The sequence below is a fragment of the Podarcis muralis genome, chromosome 2 (genome assembly GCF_964188315.1).
Source record: "Podarcis muralis chromosome 2, rPodMur119.hap1.1, whole genome shotgun sequence".
Lineage (NCBI taxonomy): Eukaryota > Metazoa > Chordata > Lepidosauria > Squamata > Lacertidae > Podarcis > Podarcis muralis.
This window is the reverse complement of record NC_135656.1, coordinates 76652857-76677963: the sequence shown is the minus strand read 5'-3', so window position 1 is coordinate 76677963 and position 25107 is coordinate 76652857.

Sequence of the window (25107 nt, the reverse complement as noted above, 5' to 3'; positions counted from 1 at the left end):
GCATTCTACAAGCGGTAAGGGTTTATTTTAATGTATAAGAGCTTTTGGGCAGGGTAAAGGCTTAGTTCTTTAATCCCTGTGTTGCAACAATGGGGAAAGTTGCATCCACTAAGTGTTGCCCTGCTTTGAAGTTCCTAAAGGGGCAAAAGCTTGGTCTCTTGCGGAAAGTGGTCATCCTTGGGATGCCTATATTCTCTGTACAGGTAGTAAAAGTGAATGCTCTGATTCTGTTACTGTCTCTGAGGCTTTGCTGGAGCCATTAGATTCAGCCAACTGGAAACTGATATCAGATGCTGGGCCAAATTGCACTCCTCGATCCATTACATTGAGTGCAGAATCTTTGCCAACGTGTAATTGAAGACAGCATTTTATTGCCTCCTTTCCTACAGCTGCCAACTTTTCAACAGGCCTCTGTAACCATGCATTGAACAGCAGCAATTACCAGGTGATGACATGTATCTCCATGCCATGAATCACCTGTTTAACACCTGTGCAGCAAGCTGCTATGAACAGCGTAGCTGCAGAAAGAAGCTGGAAAGGCAGAAGCCTTAGCCTTCTTTTACTGGCTGTGATACTTAAGCACAAATTGCATTCTTGTGTATTCCATGAATGCATCTGTGAGTAAACCTGGATAATCAGTTTGACCAGAGCCTGTTGCCAAATAATATGTTCCTGTCATCCAACCAGTTTCCAGAAACATGAGTGCAAATTGGCAGCCATGTGCTTCCCTATAGACACACACACACACACACACACACACACACACACACACACACTGCTTAAAATTGTGGTGGTAGGGAGCTTATTACAAAATTGTTTTCCAAGTAAAAAATCATGGAGATGGTCTATTTCTGGGGGGTCGGTCATGTCCCCCTCCCCCACCTTCCACAGAAAGCATTCTGCGAATGCTGATCCAAAGAGCCCCCATCTGCAGCTGTGCTAGCAACAAGGACAAATGTCTTCAAAAGAAAACAAACAGTGCGCAGTCACACTGGATAAAAATGCAACTGACACCACACAAAGCTAATCGCCAGCTGCAGCTGCCGTGGCTTGGAAGCTGACCAAATAAACAGCTTTTCAGTGCCATATTGTGTCCTGTAACGCTAACTAGCTTGTGAAAGCAGAGCACATTTCCTATCATACTAGAAGCGTTGTGTGATACTATGGGGTGGGAAGACTCACGTCTTGAATTTCAAGGAACACTGAACTGTTTAGAGCATTAGCCAGTTGGTCAAAAGAGACAGAAAGCCCCTGCTTTATTTGTATGCACTATCAGCAGAGCTGTTCTGGGGGGAATTATGGTGACAAGGCACCACTTCTTTTCTTTTTGTGGTTGGCAGGGTCACAGTTATTGTGTCTGCTTAAGGAAAACCATGGAACACTCCAGTTCTTGACTGAATCCAACAGTGTTCATTGGAGAATGAGGTCACATCTTGCTTTCCCCGTGATAAGAATGGCTCCTATTATATGAGCCATCCTCCCCATTAAGTCATGTTACGTGATCCTAGAATGGCAAGCAGTAGGCTTGGAAGAAGTTCATCACAAAGGCTGTTGCCATGGAATGCTTTGCTAGTTACAACTCACAGGAACACTATAACATGTATGGCAACTGGAAGGACATGTGTTTCTCTGCATGTATGCCCAGTTTATGCACAGTGTGCAGTTGCAAGGGTTTTCCCCTGTGGGCTCACACATAATGAAAGGCACATGTGTACAATTGTCTCACATGGTTGATTTGTGGGTTTTATATAGAACCGTAGAGTTGGAAGGGATCCCAAAGATCATCCATTCCTCCATTCAAAGATCATCCATTCCTTGCAACACAGGAATCACAGCTGAAGTGTTCCTGGCAGATAGCCATCCAACCTCTGTTTAAAAACCTCCAAAGAAGGAAGGTCCACTACCTTCTGGGACAGTCCATTCCACTGTTGAACACTGTCTTTTCTGCATGCAATTACTCTCTCTAAATGTGCAAAGCAGACCTTGAATTACAAATTTATCTTGAATGTTCTTATTCCACACTCTTCCTGTGTCTCTAGCAATATGAGAGGTAACGTTCTGATAGTGTTGGCTTAATTAGAAGGCCATTTTATTGAAGATAGTGCAATCCTGTACAATTTAAGGTAAAGGTAAAGGTACCCCTGCCCGTACGGGCCAGTCTTGACAGACTCTGGGGTTGTGCGCCCATCTCACTCAAGAGGCCAGGGGCCAGCGCTGTCCGGAGACACTTCTGGGTCACGTGGCCAGCGTGACATCGCTGCTCTGGCTAGCCAGAGCCGCACACGGAAACGCCGTTTACCTTCCCGCTAGAAAGCAGTCCCTATTTATCTACTTGCACCCGGGGGTGCTTTCGAACTGCTAGGTTGGCAGGCGCTTGGACCGAGCAACGGGAGCGCACCCCGCTGCGGGGATTCGAACCGCCGACCTTTCGATCGGCAAGCCCTAGGCACTGAGGCTTTTACCCACAGCGCCACCCGCGTCCCCCTGTACAATTTACTTGAAAGCAAATCCAACTAAGTTCAATGGAACTTAGTGTGTGTATAAGATTAGCAATATCCAGATTATTTCTGGGCAGAGGAAAACAAGCTGGAGTGATAGAAGGGTGTAAACTCAGTACATGCTGGGAAGCCACAGTTCTCTATGGCTATCCACTGTCACGTTGTTATGAGATGGGGTAGGGTGGGAAGACAGTTTGGCTCCCAAAGGAGGAACATTTAGAGCAGGCTATTTAGAGCCAACATAGCCAATATAGCACCTTCCAGATGTCTTTGGACTTCAACCTCAGTCAGTATGCCAGTGGTCAGGGATGATGGGAGTTGGAGTGAACAACACCTGGAGGACCTTAGGCAGTCAGGGAGAAAGTCAATACTTTCTCGATAAAGTGAAATGAAATGCAGAGAGTTCCATGCATGCACATCTACTATAACTGATAATATTTATTGAACTGAATACCAAGGGGTGAGAAACCGATGGCATTCCAGATGCTGTTGGACTCCAACTCCAACAGTCCCAGCCAGCAGGGCCAATGGCCTGGAATGATAACTTGAAAACCAACAACATATGGGGAGCCGACATCTGGAAAAGTCTGCTTGCAACTGCATTGAGTCCCTTCAGCTGCTCCAGTGTTCATCCAGTACTGGGGTATATACCTATCAGACATGACAGTATCATGCTTCATGGACAATCTGTCGTGTCTCCTTGTAGGTTTGGCATGCCCCCCATCCAGTTATTTAACATACATCATAAACAGCAGCTGATATTTAGGAAAAGTGTTACTTGTTAAACATACAGTGCTGACAGCTGATCTGTCCCAGGTTAGCTGCTTCCCATTAAAAAACAGAAAGGTCAACGCCAGCAGTTGCACATGTTCAAGCAGTACCTGCAGTGATACAAAGCAAGATGTGATCTGATCCTCAACTGCATGATATTGTATAAACAACAAGGCAACAGATCCCTGGGGGTCCATCTTGACTTCCATCTCACATTTTCAAAATCCAGGATTCAGCACAACCCTGTGCATAGTTACTCAGAAAAAAGTCCCACTTTGGTGGATAAAGCTTACTTCATAGTATGTGTGTTTGGGATTACAGTTTCAGAATATCTATTAACTACACAATTCTACTGGCACTCTGTCTCTTCATGAGAGAAAAAGAGCTTTCTTTCTCCCCCAGTTATTTAATATATTTCAGCCACAGTCAACAGCTAATTAGTAGAGGGCAGATAAATAGTTCCCATTAGTAGCAAAGTGTTTGGAAGTTATTTCATGTCAACAAATTCTCTACTTAACCTGAGATTGAGAGAAAAAGACCAGTACTAATAGATTTCAGCTGCTAAGAATTTGTTACTATAGCAACAGCTCAGCCAATAGAAACGCTGAATCCATCCGTTTTTACTCAAAATGAATTCGTTTACCTTAATTTCACCAAATTACCATTGAGCCAAGAACAAAAAAAAATCCCTTCAACAGCTGGCTATTCTTGAGGAGCAGTGTTTATTCAAACATAATCTCTTGCTCAGATTTTTCATGTTTGTTTTGAGGAAAGTAATGTGTGTATTAAAATGGCCCTCACTGAATTTTTGCATCAAAGTAAATGACAGTTCTGATGGTGGTGTTGATGATAATAATAAAAATACAGCTCATCTCAAAGTACCTACCTACAAAAGTGTGTGTGAAATGTAGTAATTTTCTATACATTTATACAACATTATTTGACTCAACAGAAAACTTCCAAGTTCAGGTGGCAGGTATCCCCACTCATCCCACAATGCTCTCGGGTCATGGTGTTCAAAAGGGTCCCTTTTGACTATGCAGATTTCATTTTAAGAAGTGAAGTCCCTCCTTTTACTTGTGAAGATACAAGTCAGAAGAATTGCCACAGAACACACATCCCATAGCATTGCCGGTGAATGTGATTGAGCTGGGCTGAATAGCCCTCCTCTTGACTTTTACAGAACCATTTGTCCCCCACAAAAGAAGCAGTAGGATATTTAGCAACCCTTAGGAGCTGGAAAAATGTTAAGCCTTTTCAGGATTGATATTACCTTTACATATAAGGTGGATGAGGATTTTTTTTTAAAAAAAAAAACTTTAAAATATATAACAGCTTTGTTACAGCTATAAGATTTCATTAGCCTGACAGAACAGCGATGCCCTCAGAACAATGATGCATCAGCATTTGCTTGGAACACTGGTAGGTGGGCAAGACTCACAGGTATTAAATGCATGAGGAGGAAATTATGGTGAATCTATGTGTTTAACCCTGCCCCGAAGATGCACATCTACTCCCTTCCATAGCTGTTGCTGTCTTGTGGATAACAACTGGTGTGTGTGTGGCTGGCTCAAAACATTTTGGCTCCTGATGTGGATCCCAAAATGATGCCCCCACCCTCCGTACAAGGGAAGATAAGGTGTGGCAAGATCTATATCAGGAACAAGCAGAGGAAGAAATATTGCTGCCCCAGTGAATCCTGCCACCTGAGGCAGTTGCCTCAACTTGCCCCATGGGTGGACTGGCCCTGAGTCTTCCTACATAATATTGGAATTGTCCAGAATTCTAAATAGCATTGGGACCCCCTCTACATAACAGCAGTCTCCACGATAAAGATGTAATGCCCAATGTCAGCTGAGGCAGGAGTCATGCAGCTTTGTGGGCTAGACAAAATGCACAGCCACACAGCTCCTTTCACCATGCTTGACATCTGAAGTCTTGCCCACAAACCAGTGTTCCAAGTGAATGTGGCACTGCTCTGTTGTTTAAGTTCCTGGTTAGTAAGTCCACATTAAATCACAGTTCTCAATTTTGGATGTAACAAGGATCCATGGATTAAAGATACTAGGATCATATTTCCAAAGCTGGTGCTCAAGAGTAGCTGGGGCAGACCCAATGCTCACCTCTAGCTTCATAAACTGAGGTCCAGAGTCTTGATTCTGCATGCTGTGACCTGACAACCCAGTTAATGGGATATATGGCTTTGAACTGGACATATCTGGGACATTAATCCAAAATAACTAGTCATTTAGCTTAAATATATATATTTTTTTTGTATAGGAAGCAGAAGACAAAACAAAAAATAAAGTTTACAACTTCACTTCTGTATACTATGTTTGGGACCTTCCAATGTGCTTTTGAATGGAAGTTTCTTAGGATGATACTTTATAACATTTTAGGTCATTTTGTATTTTTGAAATTTGCCTAACAAACTGCCATCTTCAAAATAGAAAAAAAAGCACACATCAGAATTCAGATTTTCAGGTTTCTTGGCTACTCGTGTGGGTTAATTACATATTGGTAAGAGGAAAATATCTTTTATAAACATTTAACAAAGAACCCTGAATTCAAATCGTGTCGTGAATATGTAAATCTTGCCTCAATGTGACACTTCACGTGTCTGGAAAACACTGATAGAGGAAAGAAATTAAACGCCATCAAGGATGATAAAATTTTAAATTAATATTGTAGTAATGACGGGGACTACAACATTTTAATGGATGTATGAAATGCTGCAGTGTACTGCAGATTCTACATATTTGTTTATAGAATTTGTGCTGCTGTGGTTGATGCGGTTTGGCAGGGAAATCTGTATATGAGCACCAAGAACTGAAGTCAGACTGCACAGATAGATCCCAAAGGATGCTGGAGAATATGAATATTCGTTTGAGGCATTCCATGTTCTGTGCAATCAGTACTGGCTCTAAAGCAGGCATAGGCAAACTCGGCCCTCCAGATATTTTGGGACTACAACTCCCATCATCCCTGACCACTGGTTCTGTTAGCTAGAGTGCCTGGAGAAAGAACTTAGTTTGAAACACAATGGGATGGGGGAAAGGTTTGCTTCCCCCCTTTATATGTGGAGATTTCCTTATTGCCTTTCCCTCTGCAGTTGGTATCTTTCTGCATTTTCTTTCCTTAAATTGATGGAGGAAAACCCCAACATTTCAACTAATTATAAATCTGGCGGTGTTTGTAAAAATGCACATAGGAAACCCAATCTGTTGCTGATGAGTCATGTTGATATTTTATGCTGAGCAGAACAGATTTTGTTATTAAATATTTTGTTCACATCAAAGCAAGCATAAGATTGGATTTTTTTAATTAAAAAAAATTAATTGTCACAGATTGCAGATTCTTTCCTAAGGATGCTTTATATTGAAGCAGTGTTTAGTAAACAGTTTAATAAATGGCTGTCATAAACATATTTGTTTATTTTGATTTCTTACCTCCCTTATCCCTAGGGCAGAGGGCGGACTTAAGGAAAAGCTAAGTGGTAAAACAGTTTTTCAAAATATGACTCACTAAACAAATAACTAAATAATTAGTTCAACACACACACACACACACACACACACACACACACACACACTGTTTTGGCCTATTTATCTAACGTGCCACTCAGCCCCTGTTTAGCCAAATCTGCCCAAAACCAACATAAAAAAAACGGGAGCCAGTGAGTGAAGGAGACATTAAGGAGGCAGAAAAGGGGAGAAAGAGAATCAAAGAAATTCAGAGCAGTGGTGAAAGAGAGGCATGGCAAATCTCACATTGAACCTGGAGGCGGCCTGTACTAGGGAATGGTTTAGGGCTTGTCCACTGGGTGTCTGCAACTACTTGTGTTCCCATTTAATTTGTGTAGGCCACATGATGTTACCTCCAAATAAAATCAGTCTTGATATTTCCCCCTTGTAAATTTGGTCTTATGCTATGTGGGGATAATCCAAAACCTTGAGAGAAATGGGACTCTAAACCACTCCACTCAGGGGCACAGATTGTTTGTTTAAGAGTTTTTGAGTGACTTTCTGCTCTTTCCTTTTCATGCCCACTACTTCCTTGGTTTTTTTCATTTCTTTTCCAGCCATGCTCATAACTATTTTGGGCACACTCCTGAACGGCTTGCATCCTTCTGCCTAGCCATTTTAAACAAACAAACAAACAAACAAACAAACAAGATATCAATAGGAGTATAGCGTCTAGATCAAGGGAAGTAATAGTGCCACTGTATTCTGCTCTGGTCAGACCTCACCTGGAGTACAGTTCTGGGCACCACAGTTCAAGAAGGACACTGACAAACTGGAACGTGTCCAGAGGAGGGCAACCAAAATGGTCAAAGGCCTGGAAACGATGCCTTATGAGGAACGGCTAAGGGAGCTGGGCATGTTTAGCCTGGAGAAGAGGAGGTTAAGGGGTGATATGATAGCCATGTTCAAATATATAAAAGGATGTCATATAGAGGAGGGAGAAAGGTTGTTTTCTACTGCTCCAGAGAAGCGGACATGGAGCAATGGATCCAAACTACAAGAAAGAAGATTCCACCTAAACATTAGGAAGAACTTCCTGACAGTAAGAGCTGTTCGACAGTGGAATTTGCTGCCAAGGAGTGTAGTGGAATCTCCTTCTTTGGAGGTCTTTAAGCAGAGGCTTGACAACCATATGTCAGGAGTGCTCTGATGGTGTTTCCTGCTTGGCAGGGGGTTGGACTCGATAGCCCTTGTGGTCTATTCCAACTCTATGATTCTATGTGTGGGCAGCGATCTGCGCACATACCCTGGTAGTACTTAATTGCCATAACAGAATCTACAAAGCTGAAGGTGAGCACAAAGGGGCCTGGCATGAACACGAAAGACCAAAGTTGCTCCTCATATACAAATTCAAATAGGTGTAGATTCAACAGGTAAATAATATTCAAGTGTGGACAAGCCCACTGCTTTGGAAACTGGGAGTCTCTGAACCAGGACAGTAAAAATGAAAGTGGGACACAGTTGATTTTCATATCCTCTTTTGAAAGAAGCTAGAGTTGGTTGCGTGATTTAGTTTTCATTTAACATCTCCATCACAAAAACCATCCTGGAAGCAATATTCTGATATGGTAAGCAACGTGCAACTGCTTGACAGAAATTGTTCCTCAGTCAAAAGTAATTGTTCCTTCACTTGGATCTTTTCATTTTGCTGATCTTTGGCTATCAAGAGAAACAAGCATCTCTGCTTACTCTGCTGAGACACCAGATGCATCATGCTCCTCCCTTGCTGAAATGTCCTCTAGCCACATCTATTTTCCCAGGCTACAACAGTAGTTCAGGCTACTCTCCCTGAACTGATTTCACTCAATCTGGTACTATATAACTTTAAGGACTGATACCTATTTTTTTCTCTTCCCTCCTTATCCCCTTTACTTTTAGTGTCATGCTTTTTAGATAGTGCCTACTCTCAGGCTTACAATCTTAGTTGGTCTACTGGACATTTTTTTTTATTTTTAAAATTTATTTCGCTTGTAATCTTGTTTGTTATTGATCTATACGAACAGTTCTAGAGGACTTTTCAGCTGAAAAGCAGGGTTAAAGATGTGTTAAACAAATCCATATCCTGCTTAAAGGGCTCTTGCCACAATGCAAGAATGGAGAAGAACAGAAATTTGCTATTGTCTGCTTATTTGATTCTTATGTTCTGATTTTGGGTACAACTGTATGCACATTTCCTTGCACGCAAGTCCCATCCAACTAAGGCTGCAATCTTATAAACACCCCACTGGTAACTTGCTACTGCTGGATGTTAGGATGTAGCAGATGCAGCTGTCTGCTGGCCTCCATCAGCCTCTACTGGTGGGGTGAGAGGTGTTGTTTTGCTGCCTTGGAGACTCCTGCTGCAACCAAGGTTTGCATGGTCAATTGAACACCACTGCCAGCATATGGGCCTCGGAACAGGATATTACAGGAATGGAGCAGGGCCATCCATGAACCCACTGGTCACTACGCTGATCTGTTCACCAGAAAGGGGTCCTATTTTGGTCCCTCAGTTGTGTCAGCTCATGCCTAGCACAGCAGAAAATGACATGAAAATTGTTGCTTACCTTCTTCTCTGGTTGATTTGAGCTGTTAGGGCTTTGGCTGAGGGTGTTGATTTAGCACTTTGACTTGTATTGCTATGTGGGGTGTTGTTGACTCTATTTTTTAAAATCATTTCAATATAACTTCCACAGTATAAAGAATATAGCAACTCACTGATTGCCAAAGTATCTGGTAGTGCAAAACATTAATGCTGGATGTTGGCTGATGCAAGAATGATAACTGGGGTAATTTGCAAGTAAAAGGGTTTTACTTAGCAACCTGTAAACATGAATTCACATTCCTATATCTAACACAGTAAAAAAATGATTGTGGGTCCATTATGTACTGATCATGTTAATGAAGTAGGGCGGGTTGTTTTGTTTTCGTTTTTAAGAAAAAGACAATATTACCTTGAGTGTGACAGGCTCAAACTTCATTAGAAGTCACAGCTGCTGGGATCATTATTCTGATTAGTTACCTTATATTGCTCGGGAAAAGACAATTATCATCAGGCTCCCTCTACCAGACAAAGAAAATGGTTCTTCTCCTACCACAGCTGAATTTGGAAAAACTGGAGCATGAAATGTAAAAGAGAGGAGAAACTGGGTGGAGGAGAGCAGTTGATCATACCTTCCTGGACCCAAGCATTTTAAATAGAGGTTAGTACATTTAAAGGAAGGAAATGCTGCAGCATTTTCAGCAAGCTGCTAATAGATGCTAATGTTCAATCTTACAAATCAGTGGCTCTAGAGGAGTGTTTATTTACGGTACATTAGCCTGTCTGCCTCTCTGTGAAATCTCCACAGACTGTCGATCTTGAGAACTGACCCCTTCACAGCTCTGAATAAAATAAATAAATTTAAAGATTGAACAGTTATCCTGGAATGTGTATTGGCAGTTGCCCTTTCAGTTGTGTGTTTTTGGGATGTGCTGCTCAGAAGGAAATAGACTGGTGCCATGGGCAATGCAAGCTGCACTGCATGCCCTCTAACACTTCGCAGATGAAAGCAGCGACATACCTTTCTAACACTTTGACTGCGTTCACACTCCTGGCTACTGTGCACTCACTGTGGCTATAGTGCTTAGTTGTGAATACATGTTTGCACAATTTTCCCAAAATGCATATGTATCCTGTACTTTGTTATGTGTTGTGGCTGTTGGATGTATTCTTTCTTAAACCAGTTTCACACCACTTGGAGTCTCTCAACCATTCCTAATTAATTTCTAGCCAAGGTGTGAACAAATTTGCATATGACAAAGACATCCCTGGCCCATCAACTGCCACTGGTGTCAGAAGCAAGTCTGACACTAATGAAGCCATGCTGATGTGATGGCACCAGCATAAAATAAAACTGCCCTGATATGTGTTCATTCAGATCTATTTGGGACACTGAAGAACTGCAAACTATTAATATAATTTTGTGCAAAACTGGGATAAAATAAACATTGCTCATACTTTAATTCAATTTTCATCCGCCTGAGTAAACATAGGATCCAACAATTTGCACCAGAGAGCTTAAATGTACATCCAGCTCTACATGTTTATATTTTATTTTATTTATTAAATTTATATCGCGCCCTTTGTCTCAAAGAAGTCCAGGTCAGCAAACATCAATTTGTTAAAACAATCACATTTAAAATAATGTAAAAACAAATATGAAAACCATTTGAAAACATTTAGAACATCTTAAAATATTCTCTTTGAAATCACTGTCCTCCAATGATGTTATGGGAAGTAAGGAAATGAAATAGATAAGTTTTAAGTGCTAACATGCGTGCAAAATAATAATAAGTTATGGAAGCAGGGAACACATTTCTCAGCTGTTCAAACTGGAGTGAATTATGATGCTATTTCGTTATCTACCCGCTGCTACATGTTGAATTGGAACCATCGGGTTTTGACCTTGACCACAGTGTTTTATTATTCACAATGAAATACATGGGGGAAGGCAGCCATAAAATCCATAAAGCTAATAAACCAACTCACTCAATTCTATGAACCAGGGCTGGCCCAGCCATGAGGCGATGTGAGACAATCACTTCAGGTGCCAGGATCCCTGGAGGCAGCGGATTCAGCTCCCAAGAAACGCATCACTTACTGCTGCTGCCGCTGCTGCTACAATTTCAGCCATTGCTGTGGCATGCTCCCTGGAGGTCAGATCAGCCGCCTCCTTGGCAGCCCCCCTCATTCTACCTCTGCAATTGCTTCTTGGTGAATAGGAGGCACTGCTGGTCTTCTCTCACCTCTAGGGAAGTAATGGCAGGGGCTGCCCTCTGGCGTCTCCTGGGCTCTGCACCCTCCCGTCATGATTCAGAGTGGGCCCCTTTGCCCTTCCCCCCCGGACATCCTTTGATTCCTACTTCAACCATCAGGTAAAGCTGATTTGATCCCTGCCCCCTTGTTCCTGATATAGATCTTCACTTACCACTTCTTTCCTGGCAGTGGAGTGCCATTTTGTGGTTTGCCTCAGGTGCCAAAATGGCTTAGGGCCAACCCTGTTATTAACTATCAACCTATGGGGCACAGTGTCTTATCCCCGAGCAATCAACAAATGACAAAAATTGTCTTTGTTCGAAGCTGTATTGTAACTGTTATGTGCATAATGGTAAAGGTAAAGGTACCCCTGCCCGTACGGGCCAGTCGTGTCCGACTCTAGGGTTGCGCGCCCATCTCACTCAAGAGGCCGGGGGCCAGCGCTGTCCGGAGACACTTCCGGGTCACGTGGCCAGCGTGACAAGCTGCATCTGGCGAGCCAGCGCAGCACACGGAAATGCCGTTTACCTTCCCGCTATAAAGCGGTACCTATTTATCTACTTGCACTTAAGGGTGCTTTCGAACTGCTAGGTGGGCAGGAGCTGGGACCGAAAGACGGGAGCTCACCCCACCGCGGGGATTCGAACTGCCGACCATGCGATCGGCAAGCCCTAGGCACTGAGGTTTTACCCACAGCGCCACCCGCGTCCCTCGTTATGTGCATAGGCCCCCCTTTTTCTTGTTAATTTTGAATACAGAGCTACCAGGGACATGCTTAGCAGACGCCTTGGCATTTGGGGGGCTTGGCTAGGAACCACGATCCCATTAAGAGTGTGCATCTATACATACCTTTTGTGTGGTACATTGAAATGGACCATGAGGGGAGACTGCCATGAGCTCCTATAGGACTATGGAGGTCATTGGGACTTCATCATGCTTGTCAGCAAATTGTGGTGAGCTGTGCAGACTTGCCCTGTTTGAGTACCATGTGGCTTTAACGCTGTTGTCCCCACCCCACCCGCAAAAGGAGGAAAGGAGCCACTGAATGCAGAAACAAAGCAAAGAGAAAACATTTTCAAAAGCCACCCCCCATCCCCGTCAATTTATTATTGCCTGACATAGTTTGGAAACAAGAGATTAATTCCTTAGGGGCAATCTTCCGTATTAGCACCCTACAAAAATAAGGGACTGTAGCTTCCTCCTTTGCAACTTTGCATTTTTAAAAAACCTCATTTTGTGTCCTTTCCTCATCTTCGTTTCTTGTGGCATTATCTTTTAGAATATTAAACGTGTGAGCAGTTCCCCCCCCCCCTTTAATATATATACCGCATAGCACCTAGCTGCTGAGATGCGTTATAACAAATAAGTAGCTATATTGTGACTGTGTACACATTACTGGCTTAAAATGCAGCTGGGCTGTTCTGTTTCTCAATTCAAATCACAGCAGTATTTATTAAGAAATTACAGGACATATATATATGGTAGCTAATGCTGTGTGAACGCCACTTCCCAAACCAGTTGTGTGAGTGTTCTGGATGCAGAGCAAATGGGAGTGTGTACACAGCTTGTATCTCCATTAAATATGTACCACTAAAGACCATTCCGACAGTCTATTCCACTGAGCCCCTACAGCCCTCAAATATTTAGAGAATAACATCTTTGAAATTATAGCTCATGTATACGATGCTATTTAAATTCAATAAACTATTGATATTTGGACAGGTTGCAAAAATATCAAATATTCATTGCAATAGCTGAATATAGACTGATACTGCGCCAAAGAGACACAATTGGAGTCAGATTACTTGGAACAGAACAAATAGAAGTTTTAAAAAAAACCCTGAGGGCAAAACAAAATGTGATTAATATATACAGCAATCAAGCTCAGCACATCTAAATTGAGAGGAAGAGCTAATCTCCAAATAAAAAACCTGAATAACATACCATCCTTTTGATGGAACTCAGAACAACAGATTCTAATATAACCATTAACCACAGTGAAAAGCTAAGGAATTATAATGGGGTCAGACTATATGTTTGAGATACACACATAAAATTAAAGGTGACATCTTGCCCATTAGGCCTTCTCAAGGCTGCAGAGAAAAGTAGGAGAGGGAAGGTTAATTTCAAGGTTAGATTAAATTTTGGTAGTTGCTTTTCTCAAGCCCAAAGCAGAGCCTTTGGCCAAGATGTCACTGCAAATGGTTACAGTACTTAAAATCTTTGGATTGGGCTGTGGTTGTATGTTTGTGCATTTTGGGCAACCAACACACTAAACCATGGCAAAAGGAACACTCTGCAACCCTCAGCATGAAAAAGGAGAAGCTTTGTATTGCCAAATTGCTTCAGGTGATCAAGAAACCAAGGCTGTTCATACATTACTGTTTACTCTGCCAAAGGAAACTTGAAAAGTGATGCTTAATCTGGATCTTTTGAGAACATCATCCTCTTTGCAACACTTGCTATGAAGATGCAGCAGCAGTAACTGGCCATTCTTATTTGTTGTTGTAATTGTTTTTAACTCACAGCAGCAAACAGAGTTTAAGCAAAGTTCTACACCCATGTAACCCAATTTGATGGTCTCCAAAAGTTTTTGGACTAAAACTCCCATAATCTATGACAATTGTCATTTTGGCTAGGACCGATGGGAATTGAATTCCAAAGCATTTGGGGAGCAAGTTTAGGAAAGTCTGTTCTACACAGAAACAGACATTGCAATTGGGTGTGATTTATTTGTAATTTAGTACTGTTATTTATTGGACAGAGATGGCGCTGTGGTCTAAACCATAGAGCCTAGGGCTTGCCGATCAGAAGGTCAGCAGTTCGAATCCACATGACGGGGTGAGCTCTTGTTGCTCGGTCCCTGCTCCTGCCAACCTAGCAGTTTGAAAGCACATCAAATGCATGTAGATAAATAGGTACCGCTCCAGCGGGAAGGTAAGCGGCATTTCCATGCGCTGCTCTGGTTCACCAGAAGCGGTTTAGTCATGCTGGCCACATGACCCGGAAGCTGTCTGCGGGCAAGCGCCGGCTCCCTCGGCCTGTAAAGCGATATGAGCACTGCAACCCCAGAGTCATTCGTCACTGGATTTAACAGGGGTCCCTTTACCTTTACCCTTTACTGTTATTTAAGTACTTAAACAGAGTAGTTAATCTGGGAGTGAATGGAATAGTATTAATCCAGGAACTGTAAAAAAAAATGTATTAAGTACTCAAAATGTGCTCTGGAGGCTGATTCTTCCTTTTTAATTCTTTATAACTAAAACAAATACTGGCCATCTGGAACAGCTAGCTAGTATGTACAAGTCCTATCATGCTGTGTTGAAAACATTGCTGCAATTCCCCTGGGAGTATCGGAACTTCTTTTTATGTACATTACCTAGTAATGAGATTGTACTGTACTGAAAAAAACATGGCTGCCCCCCTGTGGGCTTATGGGGGCAGCCATGTCCCCCGCCTCCTACAATCTCCCTGAGAGTGGTGGGGGAATTGCAGCAACATTTTCAACACTCACAATAAGATCAGTGTATGACACCGCTCCCCTGACTAGTATATGTGAAAATAAATAAGTTGAAGAGGTTCAGACTGCAAGCCACCTTTTAATGCAGACTAGTAGAAGCACAGATTCTGAAGTGGAGTCGAGTCCAATCTGCACATTAGTGCAGATCAAGTGAGCTGGTTTTGGAATTTTAAACCACCAAAATTCATTCCATATCCAATCCCGTGCTTCTTCATTAGGTTTAACAGGACATACCCCATTTAGGTTCTTAATACACTTACTAAGGAGTAAGTAAGGAGGGACGTGGGTAGCACTGTGGTCTAAACCACTGAGCCTCTTGGGCTTGCCAATCAGAAGGTTGGTGGTTCAAATCCCTGCGATGGGTGAGCTCCTGTTGCTCGGTCCCTTCTCCTGCCAACCTAGCTGTTTGAAAGCACGCCAAAAAGTGCAGGTAGATAAATAGGTACCGCTCCGGTGGGAAGGTAAACAACGTTTCTGTGCGCTGTTGTGGTTTTGGTGTTGCGTTGCGCCAGAAGTGGCATAGGCATGCTGGCCACATGGCCCAGAAAAACTGTCTGTGGACAAACTCCAGCTCCCTCGGCCTGTAAAGCGAGATGAGCGCCGCAACCCCAGAGTTGTCTGCGACTGGACTTAACTGTCAGGGGTCCTTTACCTTTACCTTTAAGGAGTAAGTGCCTTTGGACATAATGTGACTTACTTACATTCCTAGGGAGTGTGCTGGTCATCTATTAAGCAGTACTTAATTTGTGTTGAGCAATCAGAAGCATTTTTTCCGGGGGGGTGGGGTGGGCAAAATGGAACATTTTAATCAAGAAACACAGAGAGGGATTCATAAAATGGTGGCCCTTCCTGGCTTGACATGCTGTAGTGATGATAAAATGCAGAAGGAAAAAAGCTGTGAGGTTTAGGATTCTATTAGAAAGACTCAGCTGACCAATTCATTCATAATTTGGATTTATCTCTGCTGTGAAGACAGCCTGGCCAAGATATTCACTGAAGCCAGTGGCTGACAGTTTGACATAGTACTGCATATTCCTGCCATTCAGATATGGAGCTATCTGCCTTGTAATTGTGTCAGAGTATGAACTTGGCAAAGACTTTGGAAATAGGCACATTCTGTCTGATGCATACCATATATCTTCATATCACTTGTATAAATAAATTGGTACAATAATCAAAATGTATAGGGGTTTTTTCACCCACCAGCTTCCCCCCTCCTCTGCCCCCATTGAAACATTCTGGTAGAAAAGCATAGAAAGAATATCGGTTTTTAAAAGGGCGTTTTCCTTTAAACCTTTAGGGACAGCTATACTGTCTCAAGCATTTGTCATGTCATTTTACAGTATGTCATATGGTTGGGCATTTAACGTCCCATGAGCCAGTACAATTCATCTCTAGTGACATAATGCAGTGTTGCAGAGTTGAGATTTAGTGCAACATGCTGGCTTAAAACTAATCACCAATAAATTAGGCCACCTTTCTGAGTTATTCTTCTGACATGGTTGCATGTAAAATGCAGCTTTTACTTCAAGAAATTTAGCTCAGCTCTTTGCTGATTATTAGATACAGTACTAGGATAGAGTCAAGAAGAATTTCAGTTTGCAAATGCTTTGCATGGCTCAAAGCTGGGGTGTATAAATAGAGTGTGCAATGTGTGTGTGTTGGGGGGGGGGGGAGAAAGCCCTATAGGGCACAACTGTCAGATGTACTATCGCTGCCATGTCACTAATGTAGCCATGCAAAGCAATTGCCCAGAAGCATATCGCTGCCTCTGTATGCTGCTGAAGAATTTTATGTTGTGCTGTACAAGTCAGTGACAGAAGATATGAAGGTCAGAAAAGAACAACTCGGGCTCTCTAACAATCCCATACATAACACAGTTGACTAACTTGTTGTTGGCAAAGACTAGAATGAGCATATTTGGAAGGCAATAATACACGCCATATATAATAACGACGAGCCCCCGCAGTCACACTTGCAGAAAGACATGCTATTTACAACAGGGATAAATCAAAATTGATGTTGGTTTATTTGTAACATGGAATCCTACACTGACAAACCCAAAGGGCTCTCATATTGGTTTTAATCTTTGAAAATGAACACACAAACACACTATATTTATATATACTATTATTAATTAACCAATATAAATGATCAAAATTGAAGCCAATGGCACTGAACAACTCTGAAAAGGGAGGCACTTAGTTACTACTCAAAACAAAGCTTGTTGTATTTCTTTGTTGCACAAACGCTGGCATACTGTACCTCTAGAGATTTAGAGTGGTATTCTAGCCTGTGAGGTAGCTATGGTTTATAATTAGCCAAAGCATTTTTTGCCATCTGTGCTTCCATTTCCGTTCATTTTTTGTTTTTTAATTGCCAGTCAGCTTCATCTTGTTCTTCACTGCCTAAGGAACTCTGAGCTGGCCAAACCAAACCAAACCAAACCAAACCTGCTTGTTTTCCTTCATCATGTGGCTTACATGCAATGGCTACAGTTTGGAGCTGCAGCTAATTTAAATTTAGTGCTGCTTTCCCCTGTTCAGGGTGCTCAGCTTAAGTGCAATGCAAACAGAACTTAGTAAATTCTACTGCCAGTCACCTGTTCAACACTTAAATACCGACTGCTACTGCATGTCAGCTGTCAAAGTACTATCAAATGTTGGTTACATGTCAGATACTATTAAATGTCAGATACCGTCAAATACTGATTGCTACATGTCACATATTGTTAAGTACTTAAAGCTATGGTATGCCCGCTGTCCAATACAGTTAAGTAAATATGAAGTGCTACTGAAAAATCTTCAAATGTTAATGCTGAATGTAAAACATTTTCTCAAGTGTTCTACTCCAGAGAATAACAGCAAAGAGTCACATAGGTCACATTAGACAAACACATTTAAGCTTTAATGCACCACAGCCCACTTCACTAGGTGCAAGAAGTGTTAGTTGCAAGTATATACACATACTGAGAAGATTTACATGTATCTTATGAAGTGAACTGTAGTTCACAAATGCTTATGCCATAAAATAATTGTTAGTCTTTAAGATATCACAAGACCCTTTATTGAAGTTTTCTGCTAGACATTAGTCTTTTGAAAGAGGTTTCTTGACAGCATCAATTTTGTTCTTCAGAACCCTAAACATTCTGGATTCCTTATGAGACTTCTATACGGACATTCATCTGTTCTCAAATCATATCTGCACTGAATACTCCCCTTCCTGAATTTATAGTTGTGGATAGGGAATTGACTATTATTTATTTATTTATTTTGTGCACTCATTATGGAACTTCCCCCTGAGGTTCACTCTCTGTTGGCTTTCTAAATGCCGGAAGACCCTTTTTATTCCAGGAGATCTTTGTGGCAATAATTCATTATTCATTATACTCTTCTGTTGCCAATTTTAGTGTAGTTCTTATTCAGTTGATTTATTTTAAAGTTGCTTTTACTTCCCCACCCCCAGTTTATTTCAAGTCTAGGCTAAGCGCCTCTTTGGGTCAACAGATAGGAAATGCTGCATAAATGTATTTACTACAATACTACATTTTTTTAAAAAAAACCCTGTGTTTTGTTTCAAAGCACTCTTACCTACTCTGAAAATGTGGTGGGACAGAAATGAAAACAAAATTTTAAAATCCATGATGTTATTATTTGTGGGTGGCCAGGTTCTCCTAAATTCCTGGGTGCCAGATCCCCCCCCCAAATAATTCCTGGATTTAGTAAAAGTTTTAATAAATCAAGGTTTGATTAAACTTTGCCAAACACAGAAACCCCATAGATTTAGTTATGCTAATGAGCCACACCAGCTAGCTAGAGCTGGCTGGCCTGGCTTTTAGCAGGGGACAAAAGCTGTGATGGCCCATCAAGGAAACCATCTGAGGGCAAGACTGCCAGACAAAAAGGAATGGGGGCCCTTCATTGCTGGGTGCTAGTGGGCAGAGCCAAGGGCCTGGTTTAGGGTTTCAACTTTGGATAAGTAAGCTGGAGGGAGGTCCTGAGAGTAGATTAGCAGCGAAAAGGAGAAGTGGGGCAGAACTCCATGTGAGCTAGAGATGACAGGCTAGAACTAAGAGACACAGAGGATAACTTGTTGCTGTCCTGTGAATCCAATGCCATCCTTTAGGGGGAAGATGGACCCGCAAAGGATATGAATGCTCTGCAATCCCTCTGTCTAGTTTCAGGTTGTGTAGATGAAACCATATATCATAAAGACACTACAGTCTCTGCTATGCCTGATTTCTGAAGGAAATATGAACCCTGGGTAAGTGCCTAGAACCCCTGAAATCTCACACCACTCAGAAATGGGGGGACGTGGAACACTGGTGTCAGAAGTGGGGTCTGTGTTCCCTAGCAGGAAAAGCCTGTGGGCAAAAGGTGCCTGAAGTCCGAGATGGAGTGATTGCAGAGCATTCACATCCTATGAGGGTCTTTACATGCCACCCCTTGATGGTTTCTTTGAAGGGCCTTGAACTGGCCTTTGTCCCCTGCCAATGGCCCATCCAGCTAGCTTGGCCAAGCTGGCTTGGTTCGTTAGCATAACTAAATCCAGGGGGTTTATGTGTTTGGCAAAGTTTAATCAAACCTTGATTAATTCAAACTTTTAATGAATCCAGGAACTATGGGGAGGATCTGGTACCCACAAACCAATAACAACATATCACCTTAGCATTTTTAAAGGAAGAAATAGAAATCGTGCTAGTTATCACCTACCTATTGTCTCAGAAAAGGTCCTGTGCAGGAGGAGGCTTCCAGACAAACTGCTCCTGTGCAAGCAACCCAAATGTGAAAATAAATGCAATTGAGCTGGAGCCAAAAGGGGGTGGGGCCACCAAGTGGTAGCAAATTTCTAGGCTCCTCCCACTGAGATGAGGTAGGCAAAGAGGTAAGTAAGGATCCCTTAGATAAAAGTGCAAAGGTGTTTTGGGGTCTGGTAGAATGTGACAGTCCGATTAATGATGTCTCCTATCTGGATTCTGAAGGAGGAATTGCATCACAGTGAACTGTCATCTGGAGCTATTTTCTCAGGCCTATCATTAGGCATGCTGCCTGGGGTTTGCTTCCCAGGTTATAAATTCTGCTCAAAGGAGCAAAACAGACATTTTAAGAAGGTACATTTCCTATGATTACTAAGCATTAATTAAGGTGTAAGAAAAAGATAAGCATTTAAGGAGATGGGATTTCCAAGGTGTAATTTATTATGATGAAGAAACATTGTAAGAATCCCAAATATAATCAAGAAAACCAACAGTAAGATTATCCCAGCAGGCTTAGCGTGGTTGCTAAGCAACGTTTCACGTTAGCTCTAAGTTGTCTGTGCTGTGACATGACTGAGAAAGACAGGATAGCTACTGCTTCTGAAACCAAAACAAAAAATAGTCTTTGGCCACGCATACATGTTAGCTGAGAATAAATCACAGCAAAAGTCAAATGAATTCTGACAAGAGTGTGGGGTTGATTTTGCTTTCAGACACTGCAGAGTCACCAAGGGTGAGAAGCTCGCTATCTAATCAACACAGTCCTAACTGCACAGATATTTCGCATCAGTGTTATGATACTGCAATTTCAGTGTAGTGACAGTTCAAGATCCTGCTCTTCAAAATGATGAAGCGAGAACAGAAGTAGCAGCAGTAGCAACAACAACAAATGCCTTTGTTGTTGTTCCACCCTTCTTTCAAGGAGATAAGGGTACCAGAAATGGTCCCCCTTCCCATTATTATTGTCAAATCCACCCTGTGAGGTTGGCTGAGGTGCCCACTTTACCTGCTTGTGTTTCCTTCCTCTTTTGAAACATATTTATATTTCCCAATGTATCTGCAAGAAAACCCGAGGGAAATACTTTATATAAATTTGAGTAGCAAAAAATTACAGACAACTGAACATGTAGCATAATTAAGTAGCAAGACTCTGGCCAAAGAGTGGGAATTGGAATGAACATATGGCCCATGACTGGATCCTTCTTTGAGCAGGAGATATCATTGTTCTTTGCTGACCTTGAAAAAGTTTTCTTAAAGGTAGTGACTAGAGATAGTGGAGAAATTTGATTCCATTTGCATTCAAAGCTGAATTTATCAAATTTGTGCCTTCTAAAGAAATGTGAGGAAGTTCCCCAAGCAAATAATATTTACAAATATGCATATATTAGGATATATGTGCCTATAAATGAATATATTAGTGAAAACAACATACAAAATCCATTATTTCCTTTGAAATTGCTTGTAAAAATGGGTACTTTTATCAAAACTGTATACTAGGAGAAATTTACACAGAAATGCTGAATAATTTTCTTAATTTTGAAGAATTTTTTAAAAGGATTTTTTTAAAAAACAGTGCTTCAGAAATGTGGAGAACTGAATTTAAGATTGGAAAAATCTGAAATCGAGAGAACTGAAGGTGACAGATCACCCCCCATGCCAGACCCACTAGGAAAGGTTTTGGGGGCATTTGCAACATCTACCACGTTTTCTCCCATTGCGTGTTGAGTCCCACAATGCCACCCACCAAAAATTCACACTTCACACATCCATTTTTGTTTAAGGTTTTTGGCATAATTTTTGGCCACAACTTTATTCAAATACAAAAAATGTGAGTGGTTGCTTAGGCATTGGTTATGACTATCTGTCCTTGCCCTCAAGGACAGAGCTGGCCCTTCCGGACACCAACGGAAGCCAGCGTGGGAAACAAGTATTGGGTGAGAAAGGAAGCTGGGAATCAGTCCCTCCCTTCTCACCCTCATGTTCCGGTGGGGCTTGCACGGCCGCAGGTCCGACTCCGGGGACAAGGACAAATTGTATGGCAAGCCCCTGGATTCCTTTAACGGAATTCCCTTTCCGCATCATTTGGAGGGGTAGGCACTTACCCTTCCAAGCACCAATTTAACCAATGCCTAACCGCCAACCTTACAAGTTGTGACGATTTGCTACGTAGTAGGCAAAAACCAAATGGCACCAGCCAATCAGCCAGATGGCAAAGTTCCTACTAGGCCCCCGCACCAAGGCGGACGACCCCATGACAGGCAATAGCAAGGTCAAGCGAGCAAAACAAAAAACCACCCTATAAAAGGGCGGGAGGGCGGGTGATCCGGTGCAAAATGGCCAAGAGAACGCCCCAGCGTCTGGCCCCAATACTTAAAACCTCTGACCCCTCCTCCAAAATTGGTAACAATCAAAAATCCCCAGTAACCCAATTTTAACCCTTAAGGGCTTGGGTTCTTTGCCAAATCTGCCTAGTCACTTCCTGGTGGCCTGTTTCCCCAACCACAATACGTGCTCTCTGTTATGGAGAACACGCTTTCCAGCTCCAATTCCTGTTTTCATAACCTCTTTGTGTTTCATTCATCTAGATATGTGTGCGAATGAATGCCTTCATTCATGATTAGCTCATATGTAAAACAACAACAACAAATCTGCCATTTCTTCCCACAGCCAGATTGTGTGGCTGTACTATACAATGTATGCCTAAGCATATTAAACTGGCGCATGTATTTTAAGAAATCACTTTGGTCCAACTGGCCCTGTCTCTTTAGATTACTGCTCTGGGGAAATTGTGGTTTACCGGCGTTATTCCCCATGGCAATAATTCCGTCTTGCCCAGGGCCTTTCTAAATATGTGGGTAGGTCAGTCAGAGGGGAGGGCCTTTTGAATTAGCTCAGCCCGTCATGTCAGTTGCTGGGCAGAGGCCATGGGTCTATTGTAGTGCATATTTATTTTTATTTTATTCTTTGCATGCCTGAGGAAGTTCAAGTTCTGGCATCTTCATATAAAGTGTTCTCAGATAGTAGGGTTCAAAATAGGCCTTGCTTGAGGCCCTGAAGAGTTGCTTCCATCCAGTCAGAGCATTTATTAAGCCTTTCAGACCAGTGATCCGATAGCGTAAGACAGCTTCACACCTTCAACTATTTAGTAGGTGCCAACAGATGGGAAAGAAGGGAAGAGATTGGTAACTTGTCTGTAAATGTCACGAGACTCTGTGAACTCTATACAGTTAAAGCACATGACTGTTGTTGTTGTTGTTTAGTCGTTTAGTCGTGTCCGACTCTTGGTGACCCCATGGGCCAGAGCACACCAGGCACTCCTGTCTTCCACTGCCTCCCGCAGTTTGGTCAAACTCATGTTGGTCGCTTTGAGAACACTGTCCAACCATCTCGTCCTCTGTCGTCCCCTTCTCCTTGTGCCCTCAATCTTTCCCAACATCAGGGTCTTTTCCAGGGAGTCTTCTCTTCTCATGAGGTGGCCAAAGTATTGGAGCCTCAGCTTCAGGATCTGTCCTTCCAGTGAGCACTCAGGGCTGATTTCCTTCAGAATTGATAGGTTTGATCTTCTTGCAGTCCATGGGACTCTCAAGAGTCTCCTCCAGCACCATAATTCAAAAGCATCTATTCTTTGGCGATCAGCCTTCTTTATGGTCCAGCTCTCACTTCCATTCATCACTGCTGGGAAAACCATAGCTTTAACTATACAGACCTCTTTTTTTTCAAATTCTTTTTATTAATTTTTGTTTAAATAACCAAAAGTAAAACAAATCAATAATATCAAAAAAATATCCACAAACAACATAAACGTAACATAAATTTCATTACAATTCTTCAACTCCTTCTTTAAATCTTTCCTCTACGTACCTATTGACCTCCTTCCCTCCCGGTTTTGGGCTTCTTAATAAAATTTCTTTCTTTTTTCTGCAGCTTCATTGTTAGTGGTTTGCACATCGTAAGATTTATATCACACCTGCTGTGGTTTTTAAGTTTCTATAATTTCCTTCAATGTATACTATAAATTTGTTCCAATCACTAATAAACTTTGTATCCTTTTGGTTTCTGATTTTTTGCGTCATTTTTGCTAGTTCTACATATTCAAATAATTTTATTTGCCAATCTCTAACAGTTGGAATGTTTGGGTTTTTCCAATTTTGTGCTATTAATATTCTAGCAGCCACTGTCACATATTGGAATAGTGTCTGGTCTTCTTTTTTAATTTCATCCCCAATTATTCCTAATAGGAAGGCTTCCGGTTTTTTGGGGAAGGTGTATCTGAATATTTTTTTTAGTTCATTATATATGAGTTCCCAGAACTTCTTCATTTCTTCGCAAGTCCACCACATATGGTAGAAATTGCCTTCTTTGATTTTACACTTCCAACAGGCCTTATTTCCTGTTTTGTACATTTTTCCTAATTTTGCCGGTGTGATGTACATCATTTTTTAGAAATTTTCTCTAAGCGTTACACAGGCCGTGAATTTCATTCCTCTGCTCCATAATTTCACCCAGTTATCGTATTCTATATTGTATCCCAAATCCGTTGCCCATTTTACCATAACCTCCTTTATTTCTTTGTCTTTAGTGTCCCATTCTTTATGGTCCAGCTCTCACTTCCATACATCACTACTGGGAAAACCATGGCTTTAACTATACGGACCTTTGTTGGCAAAGTGATGTTTCTGCTTTTTAAGATGCTGTCTAGGTTTGTCATTGCTTTTCTCCCAAGAAGCAGGCGTCTTTTAATTTGGTGACTGCTGTCACCATCTGCAGTGAACATGGAGCCCAAGAAAGTAAAATCTCTCACTGCCTCCATTTCTTCCCCTTCTGTTTGCCAGGAGGTGATGGGCCCAGTGGCCATGATCTTCGTTTTTTTGATGTTGAGCTTCAGACCATATTTTGCACTCTCCTCTTTCACCCTCATTAAAAGGTTCTTTAATTCCTCCTCACTTTCTGCCATCAAGGTTGTGTCATCTGCATATCTGAGGTTGTTGATATTTCTTCCGGCAATCTTAATTCCGGTTTGGGATTCATCCAGCCGAGCCTTTCGCATGATGAATTCTGCATATAAGTTAAATAAGCAGAGAGACAATATACAGCCTTGTCGTACTCCTTTCCCAATTTTGAACCAATCAGTTGTTCCATATCCAGTTCTAACTGTGGCTTCTTGTCCCACATAGAGATTTCTCAGGAGACAGATGAGGTGATCAGGCACTCCCATTTCTTTAAAAACTTGCCATAGTTTGCTGTGGTCGACACAGTCAAAG